Source organism: Condylostylus longicornis, unplaced genomic scaffold, assembly GCF_029603195.1.
Source record: "Condylostylus longicornis isolate FDR11 unplaced genomic scaffold, ASM2960319v2 ptg000030l, whole genome shotgun sequence".
Taxonomy (NCBI): Eukaryota; Metazoa; Arthropoda; class Insecta; order Diptera; family Dolichopodidae; genus Condylostylus; species Condylostylus longicornis.
The window spans coordinates 5662171-5672569 of record NW_026577999.1 but is presented as its reverse complement, the minus strand read 5'-3'; positions in this window follow the sequence as shown (position 1 = coordinate 5672569).

The window sequence follows — 10399 nt, the reverse complement described above, 5'->3', positions numbered from 1 at the left end:
TTTTTTTAAAATCATCTAGTTTAACTGTAGCGTATGTATTCCTTGATATAATTCCATTGAATCTTTAGTATCCTAGACATGTGCAACGATGTAGAAAGCACAAAATTAGCTTGTGTCAATAACAATTTTCCAAAAAAAAAAAACTCTTGACTAATAATTCTAAAGTTGCACAAATTAATAACAAATATTTCATCATTCGTACAGCATACAATATTCCCTTACATTCATGATGCAGACGACCCGCAGATATTTTTTAGAAATTTATAGTTAAATAAAATTTCGGTTTTCATGTTTCAAATAAATTTTCCCTGGGACGTACATAAGATGCACAAGAAAACAATTTGCACATTTTATTCATTCGCTTGTACTAGCTTTAAAATATACACATAATATTAAGACATTCTGCCACGAATGTTATGAACATAAGAAAAAAAAAAAAACTAAAACATAATTTGCGCACTTAACCAAATTAATATTGCAGTTGATCTTTTTTGATTGCTTCTTCAAACGACAGAATGTAAAGCAATAAAGTTAAAGTTGAAAGTATAAAATTTTCTTTTTCTTTTTTGGCTTATACGAGTACGAGTATTGTTCACCCGCGCGTTCCTTAAATGCTATAATTTAAAAAATATTTAACTTTATTACGTAATTTATCAAGTTACTGACATTGTTAAGCGTCATGAAAACCAATTTTTTTTTTTTTTTGGTATTTTTGTTAGTGTTTTAGTTTGGTTCATTTTATTATTTGTAATTTTTATATTCTGCTTTTTGTTAGAACGTATATAGCGAGAAGAACTTAATTGAAGAATTACTGCTGCTGCTGCTACTGCTGTTACTGTTATACATATAAGAAGATGAAAATGTTTTAACTGCAAAAAAATTAAATATTTTTCCTAAAGCGTTGTGCACATCAGGGTAAATATTTCTTTTTTTTTTTCATTATTCTTATTTTTTAAAGTTTCAATTTATGAACTTTTTTCTTTTGTTTCATAAAATTTTATTCTTTCACTTTTTGCATTTTTGTTTTAATTTCTTCATTTCTTTAAAATTTCAAATTATTATTCTTACAGTTTGTTTTCTCTTTGTATTGACATTATGAATTTTAAATCAAAAAGGCAGATAATGTCTACTATAAGGTATAGAGAGGAAGATCTCGTTTTATTAAAATTGTTATTAACTGCTTGAAAAACTGTAATAATAAAATTAAAAAAAAATTTGTTGACGACTTTATTTGTACATTCTATATTGCAGCACGAAACTGCGCGAATTTTTTAGTGAAACAATTTTTCGAAATTTCTTAGTTTCAGGAACTCAAATAAAATCATGTGCACGATTGTAGGTATAAAGTTTTTAACTTTCGTTTTAACTTTCCTTGAATCCGATATGTAGTAGGTCTGGATAGAATTATGTGATTCTAATAGTTGAATCTGAAAATTTTTCAAGATAACATTCAAGTTTGTTAAGAAAAAAATTTTTGAATAAGATTTACTTTTATTTGCCTAAGTTTATCGCGTAATTAAACTTTGTTCATTGCATATTATCGTATCCACTGTATTTTTATCCCAGTAATTTGCAATATTCTTACATAATTATTTAGTTTAAATTTTTATTACCCATGGAAATGACCTTCATTAATAAATTCAACCTTTATAATTAAAGTTTCGGAATCATTAACATACGCGTATTTGTTCGCATATTGTGGATAAAAAAAAACTAAACACAATAATAACGGTATAAAATAATTGTTATAAGTGACGCGACAGTATTTCCTGCGCTTTTGAATAAAGGAAATTTTCAATTTTAATTTTTCCATGTATATTATGGTACGTTTCCTGTAGGGGTAATAAATCAGTTTGAATTGGATGGAAAATTTTTGATTTCCTTTTTTCTTCTTTTATTTTTCATTCATTTTTTGTTCATATTTTTTATTTTAATTTTACTTATTCTCATTTTTATTATTATGTATACATATAGCCTCCGTTGTTCACAGCTTCCCGAATTTTAAAAGAAAAACTTACAAAAGTTTTAAAATTTAAAGAAGTTAAATTCAAACGTTTACACGTAGTTTAGCTTATACAAAATAATATTTTTATTTTTATTTCTTTTTCATATGTTCTGGAAAATATTTTTTGTAACACAAAAAAAATTATAAAAAGGAAAAATTTAATATAACATTGGGACTTTGAGAGCAATACTAAACTGTAAATGTAACGATAGTTGTAATAAAAGTAATGGATATGAATTTTTCTTTTTGTATTTGCTGTTGTAGAAACTTGAAATATATTATAAAATTATGACCAGGTGTGTTTATGGGGATTCAAAGGAAGGAGCGAAAACGACATGAGGTCAACATAGTTGTTGTATGCTGAAGGAATATGGAGCAAGAATTTTAAATTTTTTGTAAGAATTTTTTTTAAATTGTAATATTGTTGAAATATTTCTAAATGATTTTGTAATGTTTTCGTTTTTTTTTTATGTTATTGGAGTGTCTTAACTCTTATATGCTATTAAATACAATGAATTATTGTAGGAACATTCAAATAAACATGCTAAAAAAACTTCACTTGAAAATAACTGGATTTAAGTAAGGGATAGTTATAAGTCCAAATCCCTCTCTCAAACATTTTTATAAAAAAAAAAATAATTACGTATCAAAACAAAGATTTGCAAAATAGCACATTTTCCATAAACGATGATTCTTTTTCTTCGACTATTAGAAATTGGCTGTCTCCTACTTTTGTAATGTGAATATTTTCCAATTATTTAGCCATAATATTGTAAAAGTTATATAAAAAATTCCAAAATGTTATCATTGCAGAATGCTGAATTTGACGATTTAAGAGAAGCATTAATGACAAGATTTTAAATACTTGGGTCAGTCTTTGCGACTATGTTATTTCTCGTTTATTGTATTTTTGGCACTCATAAAGTTTTTTTTTTTTTGCTTCAGCATAATAAGCGGCTAAGAAATTGGATGTCTAGATTTTTTTTGGAAAATTTACTTCTGAAAGGGGGAGATATTTAAAATTTTAAATTATTTAAAACCACACACTTGTTTGTAAAATAACAGTTTGCTTAAAAGACGTGGAAGTTTTGTAAACAACCGCACCAGTTCAACGAATTAAATAAAACCAGCAAGCATATTTTTTTTGCTTTCATTAATATTCTAGTGTTAACTAAAAAGGAGCTTTTTTTTAGAGTTGTTTTTGTTTAGCTTTAAAATATTTAAAATTTGTTTTCAATCCTGATCTCTTATAACAAGATAATCGTTAATATTTTTCCAAGTATATTTTTTCTTTGGATATGAAAAGAGAAATGAATTGAGATTTAATACTAAATCATTTTCTCTAGAAAAGGATGAGATTCCAATATGAAAATAAAAAAAAACGTATAAGGGTATAAAAATGTTAATTCCAATTTTCCTCAGGCATTATTATGCATACACATCTTTTACATTTTTGTAGATCCTATTCTATATTTTCCACGTATGTGTCTATTACTGAGGATGTTTTTGACAATGCTTTATAACTTTAACTGCATTTTTTACTTTCATTTAAAAAAAACAATTCAAGGTTACCGCAAATATTATTTGATATTCGTGTTATTGATGACAACCTAATTTTGCCCCACGTCCACTCTTAAGTTTTGAGCTAGTTATTAATATTATGCCCGATATATAAACAAGAAGATAATGGAAAGAAGGTTTTTGTATGGTATTTTCCAGTTGTTTATTGTAAACTGCTTGCTTCTTTAAGATGAAATATATGTCAAACATATTTTATTGCGTGATAATGCTGGTACTCGATATTCTAAAATAAAAAATGAAATACATATGCTAAATAGAGCTCCTACCGGTAATTCAGAACAGGTTTCCGATATTCTGTCCATTATAGCTGAATCATCTTGTTATATATCGTTGAAAAGGTATACGAAATCACTTCATAACTTTTGTTCAGAAACGTTTTTAAAAATCGTCTGGTCCTCCAGGGATTCAGGCTAATACGGTAATGCCTATTACAGACTATACAAAATAGAAGGCCCATTTTAAAAGCTTAAAAATTAAATTAGAAAAAAATTCAATATTAATAAATTTCAAAGTGGAAATGCTTTCAAACTCTTTATTTTATTATAAATTTTTGATATTTTAATTGTACGAACATTGAACCAATTTTATGTACAATATTTAACTGACACAAATGCACAAATGCATGTAGCTATACTGTAATTTAAGTGCATAACTATATCGTAGCATAGTATTGTGTTCTACAACTTACAAGTTAAAAAATTTAAAAAACTGTTATATCAAATGCATACTGCCTTTTTTTTATAAATCTTTTTCACTTGTAATGTGGTGGCCAAGAAAGAAAATTGTTTTTTTTTTTTAATCTTTTCTATATTCTAGGATTATTTTCGCGTTTTTCTTTTTTTTTTATTCTCCAATAATTTATTACAATATTAGAGAGGGTTATTAAGATTTTAAGAGGGTATTACTCTTTTCCAGGTAAAAAACAAAAAACTTTTTTTTTTTTTAAATTTTTTTAAAAAGAGTGAAAGAGAACAAAAAAACTTAAATCGATTCTTTTTGAAAATTTACTCACTCTCTTTTATTCGTCTGCATCATTCAATACTCTGAAGTATGTATTCATTCGGCATAGAAAAAAATCTATATATACACCGAACCGATATACCAAATAGTTCATATTGATTTAGGTATTGAAAATTAATCATTATTAATTTGTAGGAAGAAAAAAAAAGGAAAAAAAAATAAAGAGGAAAGATTAGCACAATTCATGGAGCAAAAACAAGGACAAAAGAGAAAGAGAAAAAAATTTATGTTAAAAGGTTTATGTCTAGGTTTTCCATCTGTTATGCAAGGGTTTTGGTAAGTAAAAATGATCAAAATTTGAATAATTAATTTAATAAAAATTTAAATTTAAAGGTTTTTGAAAAAAAAACTGGGATTTGCTTCAAATAATAATAAAACAAAATCTAGATGACATTAAAAATTCATAAAAAATGTTTGACAAAGAAGGTTTTATTTCTTTGCATAAAATTTAATCTTAATAAGGTCTTATAATCTTATTTGCATTACGTATATTGCTGATGGAAAACTTAACTTTAAATATTGGAAGGCACAGGTATCCGAACAAAAAACCATTTGTGCAAAGGAGCCACGCAGTGTATTGCGACTATTGTGCCACCCCCTTTTAGGTGCGTTTTAAATTTTTGCTATAAAAAGAATAATGTTTCTTAGCATTGTTGTCTCACTTTTGAAATGCTCTTTTGTACTTAAATGAAGTCCTGCGTGTCTTTGCATTTTTTAAATCCAAATATTTTCAATGCTTAAAGTTTTTACTTCGTATACGTAATATTTAAATATAAATTTTCTCTTTGACTATACTCAGTACTTGTTCAGAAAACAAAACAAAATTAAAATAGAAGGAAATTTTTTACCTCCTAGTTCTTTTTTACCTAGATTAATTTATCCCAAATAACTTGAATATAAATCCAAAGCTATACGAACTTGAAATTATTATGGCAATGAGTATTTGATGATATTCAAATAAAAATCTGCAATAGATTGCTTTTAATAAGTTCCATTGACATAAACGCGAGAGCATTCAAATCTAAAGAGGGAGTAAAAACAAAAAAGAAAAGAGAGAAAAAGCTCATTTAAATTTACACACCCATTCATTTAATTGAATTTTTTATTTTCCATGCATAATAAATTATGAAATTTTGTAATTATTCCGCCTAAAATGTTCGTCGTATAAACTTAGATACATAGCTATGTACATAAATTTAATTTAGGTATTTATTATATCTATAGACTCATACATACATACATATGTAGATATGTGCAAACATATTTTTTTTTTAATTAATGAACACAAAACTCTTACATATTTAATATTATAATAGCATTTAAAAAATTTTATTTGGTGATTTATGACCGTGTCACTTTCATATGTAAAAGATAACGTGACGTGGCAATGTGTGTATGTATGGATTTGTGTACTTTTAATTTTTGTTTGCTTTTTTAATGAATTTTTCGGTAAATGCTTTAAATTTTGAAGAAAAAAAAATTTCTCGGCTATACTTATCTTCTAAATTTTCCTTGGTTTAAAGATTTTTGTTATTTTTTAAAGGATTTTAATTTATATTTGAAGGATTTGTGAATTTTATCGTATTCACAATAAATTTAGAATTATAATTAAAAAATTCCCAGTATTTAATTATTTTCAATTTTTCATTCTGTGCAAAAACTATAATTAGCGAAGATTCTAACCGATCTAAAAATATTTGGGATATTTTAAAACTTCCCATATTATTTATTATCTTAGTGCGGGCAACAACCTTTAAATTTCTTTATAATTTCCCGTTTTCAAAATAATTTAACGAAATAAAAAGAAATTGGTTGTTTTAAAAAAAAATTGGGTATTTTTTTTTAATTTTATTTCGTTTCAAATTTCTTTTATTTCATCGAAGTCGCAAATCATAAAACTGGAAAAGGGAAAAATAAAATTCCCTTTTGTTCTATTAAGAATTCACATAATTTCTTTTTAGTGTGACTTTGCTATAATCTGCGAATATCTACTTTGATTAAATGATAAGAAAGTTATGTAGATGTAGGAAATGAATGTCCTGTATATCTGTATATTTTAGGATATTTATATAAAAACTTATTTACAAAACGTTTCATTACTTCAAATCAAATTTCATTCATATTCTTCTATAAATCTATACCGTTGCATAGTGTGGTTTATTTCAAGTGTGATAATTCAAATTTTTTCTACTAAAATATCTGTAAGGTTTGTGAATGAAAGAAAATCAGCTTAATTTTTTGAAAATTAATTTTTTGAAGATAATTTAATTTAAATTCCTCCGTACTATTCCCTAGCGCATGAAACCATTTAAATATTTTTGTTAACCGAAAAAGAGTTTATTTTAACAGTTCATTTTAATTTAATTATTGTAAAATATTTAAAATTTTTTACTTTATAGAAGACATTTTACGGTATTGTATGCTCTAATCAGCTTGACAGTGAATTATGTTAATGTTAATTCTCAAATAAAAATATTTGAGAATTATTTTCTAAAATAAAATTATTATGCGTCCGTGTTATGTAATGATCTACTGATTTTTTATTTTTCGTTTCTTTTCTGTTACGCGGGAAAGAAATTGCTCTTAAAAAACTTATAAAGAAATATGCATTAAACTTATCTTCGATATTTTGTTTTCATTATTTTCCTTTAACAGTAAAAAATGTTAAAAAGTTTTGTGTTGCGTAGTGAACTACGTTCAAAATTCAAAGAGAATATCGATCGTCTCTAAATGATTTAAAGAGAAATGCAAAGAGAAAATTGATCGTTTCTAAAAGAAGTGAAACAGAAAATGAAGAGAAATTTATTTAATTATATTCTTCCTGTTTAATTCTCTTATATTTACTACTCTTATAAGAAAACAAAATTGATGAAAATGAAACTGTAAGTAGGATGCATCTTGAACACTAATAAAATGACATTAATTCTTCTCATAATAGGGCACATCAGAATTTGAAAATAATAAATAGTGTTATTTATCTTGCTAAAATAGTGTAATTTAGAGAAACGGGGCCTATTTTTAAGAAAATACCAATTCTAAAATTTTATAGAGCATATTAGCAAAATCTTTGTAATGTTATTTCTAACATTACATATTAACATTATGTTAATAACATTATTGTTAACAGGAAATATTAATAGACAATGTGTATTGCATTTATTAATTTTTACAACAAGAGTGTAGGATCTATTGGATTTTGCTATTTCCTGTAATGTGATATTGTGGTTGCAAAAAGATATTCAAGATTTTTTTTACATTGCGGTTGACAGTATAACACAGCCGACAACAATATTCTAAGAACCCCGGAGTAGAAGAGAGAAACTTTTTTTTTCCAAATTCACATTTAAATTGATGCTCATTGCTTTTCAAACTTTATTTATTTATTTAGTATATGCACTTGAAGTTAATTTTTAAAAATTTAAGAGTAAAACACAAGAAAACAAAAAAACAAAACCGGAAAGAAAATAAATATTTTAAAATCTCTTGAGGGTCATTTTAAGAACCTGTTATACAGATGAGGAACCGAAGAGAAAATAATTTGTTTGTTTTTATATTCTTATTTTTTCCCTTATGTTTTTTTGTTTTATTTTTAATAGTTTTTAACTATTGTCCTTCTTACAATTTCTCTATTATTTCTTCATCTATTTTTTATCATTTGTTCTCGACAGATTCATACAATGTTTATTTTATTTTTAAGTCCTTAGATTTTTAAGGCGCCATTCTATTATAGTTTTTCATATATATGCATATATATATATTTGAGTCTAAGAAATTTTTTTTATATAAATCTCAATGAATTCCTGAAGGGCTTTTGTAAATAAGAAAAATATTTTCTTTTTTTTTTTTTGTACTTATTTTTTAAGAAAACTCTGAAGTTATACTCTAATATTCTTGTGGTAGTTTTGTTGGTGTTTCTTTTTTTGTTTTATTTTTTAATTTTTTATTTCCCTTCACTCTATACTTTGATTACAAAACTGATTTTCATCATTAAAATTTAATTTAATATTTTCTTCAATTTATTGCAATTTATTATTGGCATCCTTGAAATCTAAAATTTAAAAAGTTTTTCCTATTAGCACTCTAGAACAAAACACAGGATCATTTTAATTTTTGTGGTTTTATAAAAAAATAAATTATTCCAAGTGATTCACAATAATTCCTTCTCTTATTTTCTTCTTTAATATTGCAATTTTTATTCTTTCAATAGTTTCAATCAAGGTGGTAAGGGTATCAACACGAAATTCTTAAAAAAAAAAACTAAATTTGTATTGAGATTTTTTGATTCTTAAAAGAAGACAAAAAATAGTTTTGTTAAAAAGAAAATTTGTTAAGTTTTTCTATTTTTTTTCTTTTTTAACTTGTTAAAAAGTTTCCTCGCATAGAACGGGTAGAAAAAGAATAAGATTTAAAAAGAAGAAATAAAGAATGAGCTTAGAGCGAGCAAAATTCTCTGTAATAAATTGTATTTTCAAATGTTATTTAACGGCATCCCAAAGATACAATATGCTGTATCTAATATATAGAGATTAAGTTTTCTAAAGATTAACTTTAAAAATTATTGCTTATTAAGGTGAGTTCCTACAAAGTAACTTAAGCTTTTTGCCTACTTATATCTTCTTTGTCAATTTGATAATGAGCCAATTTTTTATGAAATGGCTCAATAATGAGCCATCTATATGAAAAATGTTCAAGCAGCATTTTCCAGTGCCTGAAACTTTTTCAGGTGTTTTTGTTGTGATATTTCCGGAACAGAAATCAAATTTCGAAGTGAAACGATGTATAGGAAATTTAAGACTTACATTGTTTGGAGTTTATGAAATCGGTAAATACTCCAACAGGCTTTTCGGAAACTCCAGAGCAAAATTAGTTGGTACATCTTGGAGTCGTACAGTAAATCCCTAACTTGGTCAATCGGGTTATATTTCATTATTAATCGTTTTGAACGTATAATGAGTTTCTTGCCAAACTTTTCAAACTTTAATTCTCATTTACTTAGGTGTATAGAGTAAAAGAAATTCTTTAATTTCGTATATTGATAAATTGTCATCATTTTTGTTATTTTTTGAAACTTTTTAAAAAAAAAAACTTGTAAGTGTTTTTGTAAGTCTTATACTTTTCTTGTTATATTTGCGGATTGCATTTGAAAAAGAATTTTCGAAAGATAAAAAATTACAAAATTCGAAGTAGAACTTAAAAGTATTATTTATTTTTTTTTTCTGTTAAGTATTTTTTCAACAATGTAATACACCTCAATCTGATTTTGACAAAAGGATTTCTAAAACAAAAACAATTTCAACTAATTTTAAGGTTTTTATGTTGTTGTTTTTTGTACAATAAAAAATATACAAAGAGAACAGAGAACAAAAAATTCAAATGAATAATTTTTGTAATTAAAAATATTTGCATTTAATCGAGATTTTAGCTTAAAGATGAGACGAAAGAATAATGAGATTATAATATAATCCTAAAGTGAATCTATAGATTTATGTGGTGTTTCTGTATTTCAATGTCTTTAAACTTAATTTCTAAAAAAATATCGTTTTTAAAGTGATTTTATGTGATGCAAGTGGATAACCCCACTACAAATTTGAAAAATTTCAACTTCGGCTTTGTTTATCAAATAAAGATTGTTGAATTTGGCCACTGAATAACATAAATCGTCGTTTTTGTCTCATAACATAATAGACCGCAAACATCAATGGCGTATTACAGTCAAAGTAAAGTAGAAAAAGAAAAACGTACAAATCACCTGCGCTACATGGCGGCCGATGCAGAGTGGCCACACAAAATTTT